General features: G+C 42.4%; 1 protein-coding gene and 1 long non-coding RNA gene across 12 annotated transcripts in view; one reads left to right on the top strand and one right to left on the bottom strand.

Annotated features, from left to right (window-relative positions):
• Positions 1–21043, bottom strand: part of LOC127493243 (uncharacterized) — a 128434-nt gene that overhangs the window by 43779 nt on the left and 63612 nt on the right. The gene's annotated exons all lie outside the window — the stretch shown is intronic.
• Positions 2309–21043, top strand: part of TNC (tenascin C) — a 95596-nt gene continuing 76861 nt past the window's right edge. For 6 of the 11 annotated variants that reach the window (XM_089319840.1, XM_089319827.1, XM_008273390.5 and 3 more), the window contains exon 1: positions 2309–2676. The gene's annotated coding sequence lies outside the window, so the exon portion shown is untranslated. The remainder of the gene's footprint in view (positions 2677–21043) is intronic. The other 5 variants (XM_089319834.1, XM_070055997.2, XM_070055967.2 and 2 more) reach the window with 2 other exon arrangements.

Here is a 21043-nt window from a genome sequence, read left to right as displayed (position 1 = left end):
TAAAAGTTAAAAAAGAAAACAAGTAGTCTCTCCTAAAGATGCACAAAGCTAACCACCCCTCCGTATTATTAGCCAATATTTCTATGATAGCTGTGAACTTAATGCATGATAATAATATGCTGGTGAGCTCCACTAGCCTGTTTCTTTAATGAGGGCCAGCCTGCTCATATATGGTTTTATTTTCCCTGTGATTGGCTAAGCCAATTGTAGTAGACACTAATCAACGGCTGTAGGATATTAACCTTGTGGGGGAGTTTTGGGGAGGAGGGAGAAGGTTTGGATTTGGAATATTTCCAGCAGAAGCCATATTCATCATCCAGCTTTCTAGCATGCTCAATGGTCTTATTTAAACATACATAATTAAAAGCATATATTATTTGGGATATGTAAATACAGTTTCTATGCCATATGACATGCATCATACATTAACATTTTATTCCCTCACCCTGAAGATAAAGTCAGAGGACACAGGAAAACAAAGAGGCCTGGGAGCAGTTGAAAGACACAGCCTCATGCTACTAAAATATGCTTTGGCAAAAGCACTGAATTAAAAACTTCCAAAACAATCAACATTTGATTCAGCCACAATGTTTTAAAAGTTCAAATGAGCTGCTTTATGACATGGCTATTTATGGGCTTTCTCACTGTCTGGGAGGGTTGCATTAACAAAGAATCCTAGAATGCCAGAGCAGACACCATCAAAATGACCTAATTCTATCGTGCTGTTTTCCGGTGGGGAAACTGAGACCACAGCAATAATAACTGTAGGGATGTTATCATTTAGTATTGAAAATCAGTGCATAATTGAAATCTCTTTCATTAGCAGCTAATTGAACATATTAAAGATCTCTCCTAATTTAAGCTCGGCAGAATAAAAATTGGTATTTTCCATATTCATGTATGGCAGTGATTTTTGTACAAATGCTGTAACATTCTAACAGGATGTAAAAGTAACAGGATGTAAAAGCCTTCAAATATCACAATCCTCCTAGATAATTGTATGCAATGGAAGCAACTACAGAGCATGAGGTGGAAAGCTGAATGCTCCCCAGTGAAGTCATAGTCAAATTATTTCTCTAAACTTCAGTTTTTGGGGCCGGCGCTGTGGCATAAATGGTAACGCAGCTGCCTGCAGTGCCAGAATCCCATATGGGCACCAGTCTAGTCCCGGCTGCTCCACTTCCAATCCAGCTCTCTGCTATAGCCTGGGAAAGCAGTGGAAAATGGTCCAAGTCCTTGGGCCCCTGCACCCACATGGGAGACCCAGAAGAAGCTCCTGGCTCCTGGCTTTGAATAGGCACAGCTCTGGCCATTGCCGCCATCTGGGAAGTGACCCAGTGGATGGAAGACCTCTCCCCCTGCCTCTGCCTCTCTGTAACTCTGCCTTTCAAATAAATAAATAAATCTTTAAACCTCAGTTTTAGCATCTGTAAAAAGGGGACACTTGCATACTCCATACCTGGTGGTTGCAAAGATACAATGAATCGTGTTCAAGAGTCTCCTGCACAGCACCTAACACAGTCCTGATAAAGGAGGGCTCAGTGGGAGCTTCAGGTGACAAGGTGCTTCCTTTCCCTTTGCCACCACCAACTCCTTTGTGCCACAACCAGCTTAGAAGTCCCTCCATTGTGGGTGTTGCACTCCTTCCCCACTCCCTCTAATGCCCTGTGTTCAATGCATGCTAACCACCAAAGGAACTGAATGCATGACTCAGAGCTGGGAAACAATCCACAGTGGCTGGGAAGCAACGGCTCAGTTTGTGGCTCAAAAATTAAGTTGGTACCTTTTCCTGTAAGGGATCCTGCTGAGAAGTCCGTGCCTAGCACTAGGCTGGAACAATGTCAAGAAGCTGCTCCCCAGTAGGACTCTGGGGTGGGAACAAAGACTCCTCCAGGCAGCTGGGCAAGGCTGGCTCCCACTTGAGACTAGCAGGACTGATCTGGGCACCCCGCGGTTCCCACCTGCTGAGAACTAATCCTGGCCCAGAGAAACCTGAGACGCCCTGGGCTTTTGAAGGGCTTTATCTGCTCTTTCCAGGAACTCTGATGTCTCTGAGGTGCCACAGAGCAGCTGCTGCCCAGAGCCCAGGCGAGCCCAGCGGAGTTTGAAACTTGCCGGGAGTCTCCGAGCCAGGGCTGCTAATCCCGCTCCCTCCGGCTCGCTCCCCGGACTTCTGTTTCACAATTAGAAAACCCCGTTTGGGGAGCACAGCAAAAATCACACATCACTAACAGCTACCCGAAGTCGGGGGCGGGGGAAACTGGAATTCCTCCTTTCGCCATAAATTGTATGCAAATAGGTTCTTTCCCTGGCTGAAAGCCTGGAGGGAGTGTGTCTTTCATGAGCTAACCCTGTTCCGCTGGGAGGGCTGTTCCTTTAATTCACCAACTGAAAAAGTGGGAAAGGATGTCTGGAGGCGAGGCGTCCCATTACGGAGGAAGGAGCGGGCTATATAAGCCAGCCAAAGCTGGCTGCTCTGGCCACAACCTGTCTAGTGCCACACGCCAGCCTCTCCCGGGCAGACACGCGGGCACGCCTCTGGTCGGCACAAAGACAGCGTGACTGGGGGGCCGCTGGGGGACTGCACACGAGGGAACCCTGCCGCTGCTCACAGCCAGGTACTTATTCCTTGGAACTGCGGCATGCCAGGATCTAGGTCTCTCCTACTCCGGAAAGGTAAGTCAGCTTCTCCCTCATCACAGAAGAGGGGAATGGTAGACTGTACTCCAGGCACATTTATGGGTTGTGGGTCTCATTATAAAACCTCTGCTTTATTTTCTCCGCTGCCCAAAGGGGCTATGGGTTGCTAATGATCGTGATACACCTTGACGTTGTCCTGTCCAGTCTTGGATTTTGTCTGTTGGTTTTCACCCAGTGACAAGTCACACCAGAGAGGAACTTTTTGTCAAGTTTTGATCTCTGTCGTTCTGTAGAGCAGAAGTGGGGATTTCTCTAACTCCCTGCCAAGCTGATTCACCTGTGGATATTTTTCTTGGAGGGTCAGGGAAGCAGCGTTTGCTCCTAATGTGCCTTTCTCCGGGGTGCACCGGGGTGCATTAGGGAACGACTGTTAAAAGAGCGTGGGGAAGACAACACATTTTAGATCTAAACAGCTTGCACAGTTTACAAGGAGTTTTGTACCTGTTCTCTGACTCGATGCTCACAATATCCACCCTGTTGTGGGTCACCAACAGAGATGAGAGTTTGGGACAGGAGAGATGAGGTGACTCCCGGGGCCAGATGCCTAACTCCAGCCTGCCAGCTGAACGGCAGTTCCTAAAGGCAGGGAGCTTCTTGTGGACACCTCCCGATTTCCTGATCCTCCAGCAGGCTACAGACAGACGCAAGTTTGGGGTGCGCTGAGCCAGTGCTACACCTTAATCTCGCCTCCCCCTCCTCACCTCCCACCCCACTCCATATGAAAAGCTTCTTTCCCTTGGTGGATTTTGGAAGGAACACAGGGATTCCTCTCATCAATGGGTGCTGGAAGGGGATTAGGAACTCAAGCCTTAAAGCCAGAGGTAACTGGTATCCCCACCAGCACCGGGAATAGAACCCTGAGAAAAATATGTAAACTGGCTGAGCCTCAGTGTGCACTTCTTTAAAATGGGGACAATTAGTCTGTTGTCATATAAAGAGAAAATTAAGTATAAAGAGGTTGTCAGTGAGTGCTTAATAAGGGGAAGTTTGGATAATCACAGCCATTGCCAAAATCTGCCCTTACTCTGGAAGTTAAAAGAGGCACTTAGCCAATCTTGAATTGCTTCTTGTGCGTTTCTCACTCCCCCAGCCCCCCCCACCCGCCTTTTATGGCGCCCTGTCAGTGTGGCTCACTAGCCAGGCAACTTGGAGACTTGGCTGCATCTACAAGCAGGAGGTTGTGTTGGCACAGGTTGGGAGGAGAGGTGGCAGCCCGGGCTGCACAGAACTGTTGAGTTTTGAATCCACAGTGCCAGAAGGTTTCGCATTTAGGCACTTGCAGATCCCAGAGCTGCAGGCTATAAGGTGCGGTGCTGGTGCTGCTGAGGGCTCTCAAGAAATGCAGGACTGGAAGAAGAATGAGTGCCTCTTTTTCACGTTTTTCTAATCCCGTTTTCCCTTTTTAGATGACACTTTCCCATATGCCCTTTAGAAATGAAAACTCTCACCCACCCCAGCCAGTTTCCCGGTCTTGTCCTGGGATATGGGAAGCCCCATGCAGGACTAAGGGAAGGCTTCCTCCCCTAAATAAACCAGTGGGAAGTTTTCTGGCATCACGAGCATCTGAGCCATTTGCAGGGGATGTAAGTCGGTGTGCTCCGGTTCTGTGCACTTCAGGAGGTGACCTGAAGGTGTCCGGGGGAAGGAGTGGGTCCAGAATAAGAAAATGCTCTGGTTTGCTCAAACTGTGTGATTGGATAGGATTGAAAAGGAAGTCCTCAGGCTCTGTGGTCATTAAGTATTTTCCCTCTGTACTTGTGTTAAAAACTCAGCTTCACTACCTCATGTGCCACTAATCCCTCGCCCCCTTCCCAAGAAGGTACTGGATCCACAACCCTTGGCTCTGTAATCCATGTAAAGAGGATGACAATCTGTACCACTCAGGGCTCTTGGGGTGTTTAAATGAGATCTTAAGTGGCACACTTTTGACACTATACTTGGCACACTATAAAGGGTCAATAGAAGAAGGTTTCTCTTAGCTTTTCTGCTGATGAATTTATAAGGATCTGTCCAGGGTTAATGTTCTAAAACAATGATTTTCAAACTTAAGTTTAATAAGGGAAATATTCATACCAATAATGTAATGCAAAATCCTAGTCTATGACAGGTAGAGGTGGGGCTGCTTTTATTAAAATGGAATCAGAGAGTCCAAACCTCACAGTATCATGCTCAGCCTGTGTAATAACACATTGTAGTTACAAACCATGAAGTGAGGTGACATGCACTTCAGCTGCAATTCTGCACTGAGCAAGGTTTTTTTGTTTCTCTTTGTCAGCATCTCTAAAGGGAGTGAGAGCCATTTCCCAAATTCTACAACAGATAAAAATGTTTGTAAGTAGTATAAAACAGCTTAACAGAGCCTGATTGTTCTAAGCCTACTCTGTAATGAGTTGGCCTTCCATGGGCACCCTCTCCCTAAACATCCACAGTGTATCTCTGTGCCTACTGGCAAAGGAGATGGCTTGGAGAGCAGAGAAATGGAGCAAATTCTCCAGAGTCTTCACACCTAGAGTGATGGAGCCAGGTTTCAGACCCAGGTCCCCACGATCATCAACTCAGAGGCACATTCTACTGTGTTCCTTTCAAATGCTTCTGTTTCTTGCACTGCCTGTAGAAGGAAAACAAACTTCCTTTCTGACTAAATATGCCCCTCCAGGCAGACTGTGGCCACCCATAAATACAGCAGTAGCCTGATCATATAACCAGAATGGAATTTGGAAAGGGAATTCAAGCTGACAGAATGAAAAACATATCCCCCTTAATCCTGCCCCTTCTAATACTTACTATTAACTAAGCACACCTCTTCTCTTCTCTCCTTGGATTTCTCTAGACACAAGCCATGCTTTCTTATGGAAAAAAAACACCCAACTGGCTAAAACACAAGATCCTCCACACTGAAGCCACTTCAATTTGAAAAGCAGAAAGTAGGTTACAAACATTTGGTTGGCACTAAATACAGAATCCCCTTGTGATAAAAACACACACACACAGGAACATAAAATAGTGAAAATTAAAGGCTGACTATGTATGACATACATGATAGAAGGTTTATCTGTGGCTTCTCATACAATTCTCTCTATAAGCCTGGAAGTTATGAATTATTGGCTCTATTTCATGGATAGAGAAATTGAGACCCAAGAAAGTTAACTGACTCACTGAGATCATTCCGTATGTAGGGCAGAGTTGGCTTTGAACCCAAGCTTTCTAACTAAAACCCTCTTGCTCCTTCTCCTATGCCGCACTGCTTCCTGATGTCAGCCTGGGCTGACTGAGTGTAGAACCTCACGTGGATGGCCAGCACAGTGGAGCAGCCCCCCTTGGCACTGGGGTCCACTGGTTTCCAGAATAGCCCTGTGTGTATCATTTTTCATGGTACTCAGAAAAGGTCAACCCACGGTGGTGTCGCTCTCTGCCTGGAAACAGAAAAGTTCAAATTTCAGCCCTGGGAGAGCAAAGAATGAAACCAGAGGTAGCACTTAGGTCATTACTGCTGATTTTCATCCCAGAAAACGAGGCACACACTTCTGCATACTATACGGGTGGGAGATTGGATCGGGAAAGCAGAGCAGTACTTGAATCCTGTCTGAGAGCCATGTGAGCTGAACATCTGGTTTATAAAGGGTTGATTTGGATATAGAGTGAAATCAGTATGCCCCAGCCCCAGCAAAGTGAATCCCAGGACAACTGAGAAAGGGTTATAGGCTTCGAATTCAGACAAAAATATCATAAAGGAAGATTATGATCCAGATACCTCTCACTCTGAGATTTCAGGGAATCCCCTTGAATCCACAAATTCTGGGCCCACTGAACACCTTCAACACGTAGGAAACATTAGATGAAGGCTCCTTTCGAAGTAGGAAAACCCCTTCAAGGTGTGGTGGAACATAAGCTCCTGCAGACTCCAGACAACAGTTCTGTCCAACACAAGAGACAAGCAGTGGCCTGACCTACCACAAGGGACCATGCACATTCTAGGACTTCTCCGCAAAAGAGAAAAGTCTGTATACCTATCTGATTCTAACCCTCAGCTGTGTCCTTAAGCCTAGAAACCCTTTCATGCTTCCTTCCTCCTTGTCTTGCATTTCCAGCCTCTCCTCTTTAGCACCAACCTGGAACTCAACAGTATTATCGCTGTCTATTTCCCTCCATCATCAAATAAAGGCAGAATGCCAACGACGAAAGCAGAGGGTGAATACAAAGTCCCTTCTCTGAGGAACTGGGGGGAAAAAAAGCATTTTATGACAAAATTGTCTCAGAATTTCAAAATTTCCTTAAGCTCACTAATCTTTAATTATGCATCCATGGTAACTCAGATAGCTTTGTTTTATTCTTTAACCCTCTCCAAATATCCTATGGCAAGAACCTGAGACATTTTTACAAGCTCTGAAAGTAAGCAGCTTGGCTTCAGAATGAACAGCTGATCACCTCTTACCCTAATGTAGGTGAGTTGGTTTCTGTTACCTTCTACATAAGCTTTGAACATGTCCAAAATGTTCTTCTAGGTGGGACCTAGAGCCTAATTGTAGTAGCTGATATTTACTGAGGACTGTACGGGCACTATGTCATTTAATTATCACCCATTGGTTCCAGTAAGCATCACTGCCCACCCTCATCCAAATATCAGAAAATCTATGGTAGGAAACACTTAAGCACTTCACCCAACACCACACAGAAGTGATTGCTAGAGCCAGAACTCAAACCCAGCTCCAAGTTCTGAGAAAGTGGGTGTCATAGGGTATAAACATTCATGTTCAGCACTGTTATTCCATTCATCTTCCAACAGAGAGAGGGCATGACATGTCAAAGCTAAGAAAGAGCCAAAAGCTTGTCTTTCAGACCCTGATGTTCTTTGCAATGGGGCAGCCATCTTTCTATCTTCAACTTGCTCTTCCAGGTTCCGCCTCCTGCTGAAAGTGTAGTTAGCAATTCGTGTATGATTCCTAGTGTAATGTTTTCTCCGGGCTGTAAGCTGTATGGACACAAAACTGGATCAACACTGAAGCACAGTCATGTAAGCAAGTACTGTTGGCATGAAGCCCTGCTTGCCCTGCCTTGATTCCCCCTGCCAAGGGGCTCTGTCCTCTTCCTGCTGACCTCTCCATATCATAACTGCCCCATAGTCACCTCCCCTACCCCACGGGACTAGAGGCTATTGAGGTCAAGAACATCAAGGAAGCAGGAACTGTGTCTGCTGGCGTGTGTTGTCCACAAATCCATTCCCCTATGGGCGGGAATCAGGCCTGTGGTAACTTACTGTGAACAAACTCTCTGCTATCCTCCAGGAAATGGAACAATAAGGCAATATTGCTTTGCTGCTGAAAACACTTTTTGCACCTAAGTTTTTGCTCTGATCTATGGCTTATGAAGCATCCTCACATGCAAAATATGTTTTTAACAAAGTAGGATGCTAAGAAATTTCTAAATTTATAAAATAACTTTTCTATGCATCAACCTGAGGTTCTCCCATCAGGTATACATTATTTTACAGATGGTTGTCACTTTCACAAAGTAGCATGGGGTGGCCTGGGGGTTCTCCCTCAGGCCTAATTCCACAAAACTGTGCCCCTCTCATTTCACCACACAGTACTCAGGGATTATTTCCTTTTTCCAGATGGGAAAATATTTGAGTTAGTAGGCTGTTCATGCAGATGTCAGGAACATCCAGCCCACGGGCCACGTAAGGCCAAGAAAATCATCTGGCCTAGCCCTACCAAGGCTACCACAGGTGGGACTCAAAATTCAATACATCTAAAGCAGGCTGATTGTTAAGTTGATAATTTTGTATGACCTGCCAATGATGTTATAAATTTCTCAGTGGCATTTGGCAGAAGAAAGGTTCCTCACCCCTGTGAGGAACACATATTATAGTTAAGTAGAAGCAATGCTCAATGAATGAATAACCATTGGTAGAAAGGAGGCAAAGGGATGCTTTGCAAGAAAGTTCAACGTTCATCACCCAGTGGAGGGTACCAAGGTAAAACCAAATCTGATAGGTTAAAAAAAATAATAAAGACTAGGGCCGGTGCTGTGGCGCAGCGGGTTAACACCCTGGGCTGAAGTGCCGGCATCCAATACAGGCACCGGTTCAAGTCCCGGCTGCTCCACTTCCCATCCAGCTCTTTGCTATGGCCTGGGATAGCAGTAAAAGATTGCTCAATTCCTTAGGCCCCTGCACCCGCACAGGACACCCGGAGGAAGCTCCTGGCTCCTGGCTTCAGATCGGCGCAGTTCTGGCCGTTGGGGCCAACTGGGGAGTGATCCATCAGATGGAAGACCTCTCTCTCTCTCTCTCTCTCTCTGCCTCTCTTCTCTGTGTAACTTTGACTTTCAAGTAAAATAAATAAATCTTTAAAAAAAGACCAAATATCTGAATGTTTGAGTGAAAAAATATTAAATAATTTTGTTCAAAACTCTAAAAACACAGACATAGAATAGGGAATATCTGAATATCTGACATTGGCATAGTCAGTGTGCCAACTGGGGAATTCTGGTAGGCATGCAGCGAAATGTGAATGGATATACCCTCACCTGCAGAAATAATACCACAGTCACAATGAAAGAGCCCAGGGCTCCCCTGAACTCCAGACGGCCAGGGACCCTTAGGAGCATGGCATCCATTATATAGGTACTTGTCTTGAAAAGACAAGAATGTATGCAGAGAAGAAAGCTATGGCTTTTCACCCACCTAGGGAGGTAAGGTAGTCTGGTGGTAGCAAATACCTACAGTACTTTGCTATTACAGAGAGGGTCTGTCTGCTAGGAAGCTCAGGAAGCCAAAACTGGACCAGCACGGGCAGATGTACTGTTAACACAGCCCCCAAAGGGAGCAGGCTGATATCCGAGACGCCCTGGGGCATGGGATTGTCATGCAGGGGTCCACACAGAGATGGTACAGAAAAGGGACTCCAACTTACTAGTAGTTTGGTTTAAAAAAAAAAAAAAAAACTCCCTGGAGCCCATAGAATGTTGAAACTGGCAGCCTCTAACCCACAGCTGACAGACTGGGTTTGAAAAGGCTCCTCAGAGGTAGATTGAAGGCTGCCGTGGGGAGCTGGGGAAGCTAAACAGGGGGCTCCACTCAAAATTATTTCAACAAAAGCCCCTTCACTTCTATCTGTTTTGTACACTGGGCATCCTCATGAAATTTCATTAAATGAAAGAGATCTGTGACAAAAAAAAATGTTTTCATAAATTGCTGGCCTAGCATATTATCCCTCATTTTTCAAGATGGTGAAACTGAGACATGGAGAAGGGAAAGATCTTCCTAAGATCTCATGCCAGTTGGCAACAACACCAGGACTGATGCCTAGGTCTTCTGACTCTCGCTCTTGGAAGCTAGGGACAATATAAAAAGTAGCAGAATTAATACATTCTTTTAGAAAAGAAAAATGAACAGTCATATTCTCTGAACAGCCTTAGCTCCCAGGGACTGAGACATGGATAACAAATAATTCTGTGGTTGTTAATTATAGTTGCACAGCCAATTACCATAAAACTTAGTGGCTTAAAATAATGCATTTATTATCTCACAGCTTCTATAGGTCAAGAATAATTCAACTGGATTTTCTGCTTCATGGAATCTCAACAGGCTACCATCTCAGTGCTAGCCAGGGTTGGGGTCTCATTTGAAGTTTCAGTTGGGGAATGATTATCTTCCAGAATCACTAATAGGGCTATTGGTTGGACTCAGTTCCTCAAAGGTTGTTGGCCTGAATGCATCCGTTCCTTCCTGGCTGTTGGTCTTCCACTACTCTCAAAGTCTTGCCCCATGGGCATCTCCAACAATGTCATTTATTTTATCAAAACCAATAAGAGAAGCAGAGAGTCTTCAAGTAAGAAGGATGTTATGTTTATATAACCTAATCATGGAGGTGACACTCAACACCTTTGTTATATGTTGTTGATTAGAAACAAAGTATTAGGCCATCTCACACTCAAGTGGAGGTGATTACACAAGGGAATACCAGGAGGTAGTATTAATAGGGGCCACTTTTGAGTCTGCTTTGCATCTCCCACATTTTCTGGCAACCCCTTATCAATAGCAAATTTGCTTAACCCAGCTGTACATCTATTGATGAGCAACCAGTAATTATAGCAGTTCTAAGGTAGTTTCTATATTATTTAAATTTTTGACCATTTATAAGAAATATCAAAGAGTCCTGCATTTAATGTCATAGTTCAGTGAATTTCCATGATTGTCTTAAAAATCATCCAGGGTAAGGTTTTCCAAAGCAATGATTCCAGATGTGTTTTATTTAAGAGCAAGATATTCAAGGTGTTGGAAACTCATTTGTTGTGGTGCCCTGAAAACTATTTCTCTCACAGATATAATGAAGACTAAAATATGGGATCAATTCTATTTCTCTTACCACTCCCCATTTCACAGCATTTTACAGACTCAACATGTGCCTTGAAAGTAAATCAGTTTACCGCTTCCTCACCCTCCATCATCACCTACATCCTTCATCATCACCCTCCCCCTCTATCATCACCCCGCATGTTCAACCCCTGACATCTCACAGATGAGCCACTACAATAGCTTCCACATCGGTCTCCTCTGCAGCAGTCTTCTCTTTTCAATCCTCCCTCAACTTTGGGTTGCAGAGGTCAACATTCCTAGGCCTAAAGATTTCCAAATGTTTCTCTTCTACTCACAGGAAAAATTCAGCCTCCCAGCCTAACACTCAAAGTTTACCATGATCAGGCTCCTGTTCTTCAAACAGACCCTGTACTTCAACTGTAATCCATGCTCTCCACATCAACTGTTTTATTCTTTTTATGCCCTTGCAAATGCCATTTCTTCTTACCTACAATTCCCTTCCTATGCATTTCACTACTTCTAGTCTTTCAAAACTTAGGCCAGGAACCAACTCCTCCAGGCAGATGTCTTTTCACTATCATACTATTCCACCATATTTTTCTCTATCTTCTCCCTCATTATTCTGGAATTTCCTGTCTGCTCATAGGTAAACTCCTGAAAATAAAGTTCTTTTTAAAAGTTTTAAAATAATTTACTTAAAATACAAATAGACAAACAGAGTTTCCATCCACTGGACTAGGGTCAAAACTGGACGCCAGGAATACAGTCCAGTTCTCCTATGTAAGTGGCAGAACCTCCACTATGTGAACCATCACTACTGCCTTCCAGGGTCTTCATTGGCAGGAATCTAAAATCAGGAGCTGTATCTGGAAGTTGAACACAGGCACTCTGATGTAGGAGGTGAGCATCTTAACCACTAGGCTAACTGCTTGCTTCAACAATGCCATTCTTTTTAAAATTAATTAATTTACTTAGTTTTTAAGGTGAACAAATGTCATGTATGTCATATATACAGGCTTAGGAATATAGCAATGCTTCCCACTCTACCCTTGCTCCTCTTTCCTTTCTTATTCTTTCTTTTATTTTTACAATAATCTACTTTCAATTTATTTTATATTCATATGATTAACTCTACACTAAGTAAAGCATTCAACAAAGAGTAAGCAGAAAATAATACCGTTCCTCAACAGTAGAGACAAGGGCTGTAAACAATCAGTGGATCCCAAAATTTCAAAATGTTCATACACATTACATTTTTATACTCTATTAGTTACCACAGATCAGGAAAAAATACGGTATTTATCTTTGGGGGACTGCATTATTTCACTAAGCATAATAGTTTCCAGTGACATACATGTTGTTGCTAAAGACAAAATTTCATTGTTTTTTTATAGCTGAGTAGTATTCCATACTATATATCTATACACACACACACACGTATATACATGTACATAACAATATTTATTATCCACTAATCAGTTGGTAGACAGCTGAATTGATTCCATATCTTGCTATTGTGAATTGAGCTGCAATAAACATGGGGGTACAGAAAACTCTTTCATATGTTGATTTCATTTCATATGTTGATTTCTTTTTGTTTGGGTAAATTCCCAGAAATGGGACTGCTGAGTCATATGGCAGATCTATTTTCAGATTTCTGAGGAATCTCCATACTTCCACATATGCTGTACTAGCTTACATTCCCATAAACAGTGGATTACTGTACCTTTTCTCCTACATCCTTGTAATTTTTTTTGACTGCTCTATGAGGTCTAAATGGGGTGAGGTGAAAACCTCATTGTGGTTTTGATTTGCAAATCCCTGATGGCTACTGATTCTGAGCACTTCTTCATGTATCTGTTGACCATTTGAATTTCCTCTTTTGAAAAGTGCCTGTTCTAGTTCTTTGCCCTTTTCTTAACTGGATTGTTGTTTTTATTGTTGTTGAGTTTCTTGAGCTCTTTATAGATTCTGGTTATTAATCCTTTATCAGTTTCATAGTTTGCAAATATTTTCTCCCATTCTGTTGGTTGACTATGAACTCTGTTGAATGTTTCCTTTGCAGTGCAGAAGCATCTTAACTTGATGTAATCCCATAACAATGCCATTCTTAAAGGGAGAATTTGCATCTGGTTTATTTTAAACTGAGCACACTGGCATAAAATTATTCCTCAACAATTAACAAGATCTTTACTCAGTACAGACTTAATCTTATGTGTATAAAGTTAATTGAAAATAGATCGTAGTAAAAAATGAGAATGGGAATAGGAGAGGGAAGAGGAAGAAGGGTGGGAGGGTGGGTGCAGTGGGGAGAATCACTATGTTCCTGAAGTTGTATTTAAGAAATGTATGAAGTTTGTATATCTTCAATAAAAGGTTTCTGGGGAAAATTTTTTAAATAGAATCCTTGTTTTGTCCCAGACTTGGACATTCCCTTCTTTCCTCCCCAGAGTCTGTTTATAAAGTTGAGAGCTTGGGGTTGTTTTCATACTTCACTATCTAGGCTTGCAACAGTGAAGAGTGATGTCATAGCATGTGTCAAGAGGAATCCAGCCCAGTCCTGGGACAGAAAACCATCTCAGAATGTAGATTTCAAGGAATTCCCTTGCTTTCAGAGGTGCCCCCACCCCAGATAAAAGCAGGCATTGCTTGAGATGTGGAAAATCTAGTACCAAGGACAGAGAAGGCCTGTCTGGGGATCTGAGACTGAGTCACAAGAGATAACTGAAAATCTGGAGGTTTTAACAAAGATAAGTTAAGGAACTACTGGGAAAATGAATGAGTTAAATGAAGGAATGGAGACAAAGAGCTCTCTATCTCAGGACATAGTAAATTCATAGCTTAGGGGAAGGAATGCATAATGGTTATAGATATGGCTTTGCATCAGAAATCTGTGGGTTCAAGAAGTATGTGTTGGCTAAGTGATCTTGCCCCAATTAATTCACTTTCTCCAAGCTTTGTTTTCCTCATCCATACTACAGGCAACATAATAGTACCTGTGTTAGGAGGTTAGTGTGATGACTATATGTCATAGTGAACTTGGACTGCTTAGCACATACACTGGCACTCAATACAAATGTTTTATTGTCACCATTGCCATTATTGTTTCCTGCCATTGAAATGGTTCTTGATGATAAGACTGTACTAGAGAAGCAACTTTCAGAGTGTGTCCTGCTGGAAAGAATTCTCATGAAATGTGCCTGAAATTTTTCTATGGTCAAATGAGTTTGGGGAACATTTGACACTGTGTCCCATTCTTGGAAATTCAGTTCGAATGTCCATTCAATGCATAGTTATAAAAGCTGGGGTGATACAATAAATAATAGAGGACAGATACTTTTCATGGACTTTATATTACAGTGAAGTTCCTTAGTCCATACAGGCAGCTATAACAAAATACCATAGACTGAGTGGCTTCTAAACAACAGAAATAAGTTTCTCCCAGTTTGGGAAGCTGATAAGACTAGTGTCAGGATGGCAGCAGATTTGTTGTCTGGGGACAACAAAGTCCACATCCTTGTCACAGATGGTTTCTTCCAGCTGTGTCTTCACAGGCAGCTTTCTATGGTCTTTTTTAAGATTTATTTATTTATTTGAAAGGCAGAGTTAGCGACAGAGGTAGACATACATAGACACACACAAATAGAGAGAGGGAGGGAGGGAGAGAGGGAGGGAAAGAGAGATAGAGAGGGGGAGAAAGAAAAGGAGAGAGGGAGGGAAAGAGAAAGATCCTACATCCACTATTTCACTTCCCAAATGGCTGCAACATCTTGAGCCAGACTGAAGCCAGGGGCCAGGAGCTTCTTCCAATTCTCCCATGTGGCTGGCAGGGGCCCAAACACTTGGGCCATTCTCCATTTCTCTCCCAGGCACAATAGTAGGGAGCTGGATCAGAAGTGGAATGACCGGACACAAACCGGTGCCCATAGGCGATGCCAGCATTGCAGGCAGTGGCTTTGCCCACTACATGACAGTGCTGGCCCCAAGGGTCTCCTTCTTTTAGAAACTTACTCCATTCATGAGGGCTCTGTCTTCATGACCTGCTTTCTTCCCAAAGGTATCACCAGCCAATATTACCACATTGGTATTTTATTTTCAACATGGCAATTTTGGAGGGTTTACATTCACACCATAGCATGGGGGGAATTAGAAAATAAAAAAGAATCAAATAAGCATATAGCACAATTTCACATGGTGATCTTTGCTAAGAAGAAATAGAATGCAAGGAAACAGATAATACCCACCGATTAAAGGTTCAAGTAGACATCTGAATGCAATAGAGGGACAAGCTTGGCTCTCAATTGTGTTTTATGTTGAATGTGATTAGAAGCCAACAGATAGTTTGGGGCAGCTGAGTGTGTGATCTGAGAAATTCTGCAGGAATTAATCTGTTCAATCTGGTCAACCCAGGATCTCCAAACTCATTTGACCACAGATACCCTTTTCCACAGCACAGCTCCCTAAAAACATTTTGGAACAGTCTGGGATATTCTGTACTGAAGCACAAGGCTTTGAAGATTTTAAAGGGATTGTAAATTTTCTCTCACTCATCTAAATGTATAGTAAAATGCCAGGAAAACCACTTGGGCCAAAACAGGCATGCCCAGGGCAGGAAAGCCTAGCTCTGGAGGTAGAGACATGCAGGGTATCACCCTAATTAGAAGCCTTTTTGGCTCAGATAATCAATGAACACAGCCAGATCTCAGCAGACTCTGGAACTACATCTCAGGCCAAAGGAAATTTGCCAACATTTGCCCAGAAGCTAATAGGAATTTGCAAACAGTACACCTTGCCTTAAGTGTTCTCCAAAGAGGAAGTGTATACACCTTGGGCTCCAGCCAGAGGCTTTGGGAGAAAGACAAAGGCCAAATATTTTAGTGCTTACATGTGGCCAGCCACTGGAGAGCTGCTGGAAGTCCAGGAAATAGAAAGTGTAGACATGGGGTGGACTCTCTCAATGGGGAAGTTCGAATTTTAAGTTTCTACCTGATGTGAACTGAAGGAAGTTGATTGAGGAATCAACCCAGTGTACCTCAACATAGTTGAAAGTGAACTTATGAGAGCCATAGATCAGGGTCCAGAAGCTGGCTCTGCCTCTTAAACTAGTTACTGCACTTCCCTGAGTTTTTCCAAGTCAACCTAATGATATCCATCTCATGACAAACTATCTCATGACAAACTCTGGCTTAAAACAAGTACATAGGGGGCACTACACAAAATGTTGGTTTCCTTCCTGTCCAGTTCAATTTGTATTTGGTTTTATAATAAAAGCTGCCATTTATGGAGTAACTACTATAGTCTAGCAAGAGGCAGAAATCTATTTTTGTAAATACAAATTTACTGGAAAATAGCCACAGTTATGTAGTCTCTGAAACTACTTTCTCTACAATCCTAGAATTGAGTAGCTGTGCTAGATCATCTGACTGCAAGGCTTCACACTCTTACTGTCCTGTCATTTATGAAAATGTGTACTGGGATGTTTGGCTCAGTGCTCAAGACACCCATTCATGTCCCATACCAGAGTGCCTGGCTTTGAGTCTCTACTCTACTTCCAATTTGGCTTACTGTTTATGTACATAGCGGGGAGCAGCAGGTGATGACTAAGGTGCTTGGGTCTCTCCACCCAGCTGGGAGATGTAGATGGGGTTCTGGCCTCCTAGTTTCTGCCTGACCTAGTCCAAGCTGTTGGGGTATTTGGGTAGTGAACCAGCAGATGAAAGATTTCTCTCCCTTTCTCTTCCTCTCTCTCCCTTTAAAATAAGAATAAATAAAGAATAAATAGAAAAAGAAAAGATAGTTGACTCCTGCCAGTTAGCATGCTAAATGTTTATGCATGATTTCCAATCACCATAACCTAGCAAGGTAGATATTATTAAACTTACACATATGGGAGTTATAAGGCATAAATTAAGATTCATCTAGTAACTTCCCTTCTAAAACAAGGAGGAAGCTTAGAAAATGATAAAAGAGTTACTCATTTGTATGATTCATCCTAAATTTCTTCACTTTCCTGCCATTGCTGAATTAAGTGATCCTGTCTAGAAGGGATTTTCCCCTTTTCCTGATTTTGTTATTTGCTTGTTCATACAAGTCCATGCTTTCAGAAATGAAAGTTGTAGTCTCCAGGCCTTTGAAATGCTCTGGTGCTTTGACTGATTTCTTGGAAGCCATACTGTTTTTAGATAGTACGGAGTGTAAGGCCAAATTTCCAGAACTGATAGATTTTTTTTAATCTCCCCTGTCTGCTACTTCTCACTTTGTCTTCCTCTCACTGATTAACCTTCTTCCCGGGCCAGATGAAGGAGAGCAGATTGTTCCCTGAGGACTTTACAAGTTTGCCAGACACAAAAAGACAAATATTGCCTGCTCTCAGACACGTGTGGAATCTAAAATGTTGATCTCATAGAAGTTGAGAGTAGAACTGCGGAGACTAGAGGTTGGGGACAGGAGAGAGCAAATGGGATGAGGAAAAGTTGGTAAAGGGCTATGAAGGTACTGTTAGATAGAAGTCCTGATTATTGCACAGTAGCATGACTACAGATAATGATAAAGTACTGAACGTTTATTTAATAAGGACCAGATGAAAGGATATGGAATGCTTTCACTATAAAGAAATAATCAATATTTGAGAAGACAGAATATACTGATCTTGATTTGAATATTGCATAGTATATGTACATATTGAAAAATCACATGGTACATGGTACCCCAAATATATGTCAAAAATGATAATAAAAATATTTGCCTAGGGGCCAGTGCCGTGGCTCACTTGGTTAATCCTTTGCCTGTGGCGCAGGCATCCCATATGGACACCGGTTCTAGCCCCGGCTGCTCCTTTTCCAGTACAGCTCTCTGCTGTGGCCCAGGGGAAGCAGTGGAAGATGGCCCAGGTGCTTGGGCCCCTGCCCCGCATGGGAGACCAGGAGGAGGCTCTTGGTTCCTGGCTTCGGATCGGTGCAGTTCTGGCCATTGCAGCCACTTGGGGAGTGAACCAATGGAGGGAAGACCTTTCTCTCTGTCTGTCTATCTGTCTCTCTCTCTCTCTCTCACTGTCTGTAACTCTACCTGTCAAATAAATAAAAAAAAAAAAAATTGCCTGAGACCAAGATGTTATAGTTCAGTTGGCTTTGTGCCCTTCCCTCAAGTTCAAAGCTGTAATTAATCATGTATACATCAATTCCCCAATATCACACTCAAACATCCCATTTTAGGAATCTAACAATTCTCTTTCCATTAATGATAATGGGTTTCACTCTGATATTTATGACATAATTACTAATGCTTTCAATTGGACAACAAATTTGCTGCAAAGAACAACTCAATATAGCAAAAACAAAAAAAGTATATATAGTTTGGAGTTGTAAAACTGGGTTCTTAATTCTGATTCAGATACTTATGGAAAAGGCAACTTACCCATCTCAAGCCACTTGTTTTCTTGCCAATAAAAGACAAACAATGTTCTTTAACTCATAAGGTTGGCATCAGGATTAAACAGCACAGGATAAGTGTTAGTTTCTCCCCTCACTCACACCAGGTCGTCCATCCTGGAGCTTCACACACATCACAGCCCCATCACAGAGTCATAAGAAAACTAGAGTGCAAGGGGCCTCAGATTTGCACTGCACTAGCATTTTTCCCTTTGTGTGCCATCAAATCCCGGGACATACTTCAAACACAAAATAATCAAGTAAGCGTGGGAAACACTCTATAAACTGTCCCATTCTTAGAGATTTCCAATAAACATGAACACATAAAAGACCCTGGAAAGTCCTGAAGTAAAGACTTAAAATAACATTTGGTCTACAATAGCATTCTCCAAACATGTGTAATTAGGAAATATTTTCCCTGCATCAAGACCTATGAGTAGGATGTAGATTATACTTCAGAAAGTTTGACTTAACATCATACAGCTAAATTCAACCCAAGTCAAGGGGAAGAGATATCTCTCTCTTTCAGGCTCTTGTACAGCTTCTCTTTGTCTATTAATCATAAAGACCCTTCATCAGCAATGATGAAAAGTTATCCTGGACCCTGACCACTGGTTCCTTTTGAAGTTAGCCTTTTTAACTTAGTCACGTAAACCACCCTTAGATATCATTAAACCGCAGCAGTAATGCCAAAGGCTGAGAATGGAGTTTCTGACCAGTGAGTCAGTCCAGCTACATGAAACTCCTGCTTACCCTTTTAAGAGGCTGACCTTGAATTATGCGAGCCTCCCTTTTCTTATCTGTAAACTGAGGAAGATAAAGGTAATTACTTCAGAGGTCTTAGAGAGGACTCAGTGATATAATTCCCATAAAACACACAGAGCAGTGCCTGCCTGACACAAATGTATTCAATCAACAGTGGTTGTTTTTAAATGGTCCCATTTTGGGGAAAGGGAAAGTAGACAAAGTATGATTTCCTTGCCTGGCCTCACACAAATTAGTTCCTGAAATACTTTTAGTTTTGCCTAACGGTTCAGTTTCCTACTTCTAATCTTAGAGACATGTTTTTATTTAAGGAGTCATCTTCTATCAGAAGATATCAAACTTAATTGAACTTGATTTATGTAGATTTTTGTATTGTCACTGGCTCCACTTGGCTCCCTCTGATGCAAAACTCAGTAAAGTCAAGCAGAATTCTGTTACTTTGAATATTAGCACATTGGATTGGAAAAGATTTACAAACCTGCCTAGTCCTGCAAATCCATCTCAACATCTTTTCCCCCTGAATCCAAACATGGCCACAGAATCTTTCTCAAAGCAATTCCAGAAAACCATATCAAAATATTGAAGTTGACACCTAATTGTCATTGCAAAACAATTCAGCCTCTTAACAAGTACTTAAACTACTTCTGCAATTTTGCTCTTTTTAAGTTTTTTATTTATTTATTTATTTGAGGAACAGAATGAGAGGTAGACAGAGACACAAAGAGAAATATTCCCATTAGCTTAGTCACTCCCACAAATATCTGCAATGGCCAGAGCTGGATCAGGTCCAAGTCAGTGAGCCTAGAACAAATCCAGGCCTCCCTCGTGAGTGGCAGGAGCATAACCACTTGAGCCATCACCACCACTGCATAGGATCTGCATTAGCAGGAAGCTAGAGTTTGGAGCTGGAGACAGAACCCAAGCCCTCCATTATGGACCATGGACATCTTAACAGGTGTCTTAGCCACTAGAGTAAACATTTGCCTCTGTTCTCTTTTTTAAACGTGTTGATTCCATTTCACTTACTGATAAGGTGAAAAAAATAAGGAAAAAGGAAGAGATACTAACATTCGGGTAGAATTTATTATTATGCCTAGCATTTACAGCCCTATTATCCCACTGACTGTCTCCATTAACTTTGAATAGATTCCCATCTTACAGCTGAGTAAGTCTCAGTTCAGAAAATTATAGGACTTTGGCCCTGGCTCCCCAGTCGGTAAGTTCATTATATCTCAGGTCTTCTGCCTCTAAAGGTTACACTCTTCTCTCTCCCATAGTAATGACTTCTTATGAATTTTCAAAGCCTTTCCAGACTTAATCTTTGAAATTGAGTGGCTGTTAATAGTTTCACAAAGGCCACTATGTCATAGAGTCCTTTTCAGAAATTCTGTTATTTACGATTGAGGTGTGAGTCAGTCTGTAGTTTGGCCTTCCTTGAAAATATCTTTATTAACCTTAACTCAAGAACTCAAAACTTTCCAACATTTGTGAAAGAGTCAATCATATTTCTTAAAATTCTGGATGAAGGCTGAAACAGTAGAGGTCATTTTTCTATTAGAAATGAATTTAAATCTATTTTTGAAATAATTTTCCAGAATTTTATAGGAATCTATATTGCTGTTACCTGGTCAGACCCACTTTTTATTTTCTGTTGAATCCAGAAATAGAAAAGAGAAAGCAGTATTCTGCAGAAGTTTTACTTCAAAAATTAAAACCAGACCATACCAGGTCAGTTTGTGGTCTGAATGTATCAATGGATCTAGTCATATTTCATCGAAGCTTCTCTTAGGTATACTAAACCACAAATGTGAAGCTCATTATTGTGTCTGCT

The sequence above is a fragment of the Oryctolagus cuniculus genome, chromosome 1, assembly GCF_051225735.1.
Source record: "Oryctolagus cuniculus isolate XC-2025 breed Fujian yellow rabbit chromosome 1, ASM5122573v1, whole genome shotgun sequence".
In the NCBI taxonomy this organism is placed as follows: Eukaryota; Metazoa; Chordata; class Mammalia; order Lagomorpha; family Leporidae; genus Oryctolagus; species Oryctolagus cuniculus.
Note: the sequence above shows the minus strand (reverse complement) of the source record. Positions and strands in the feature narration are given on the sequence as shown.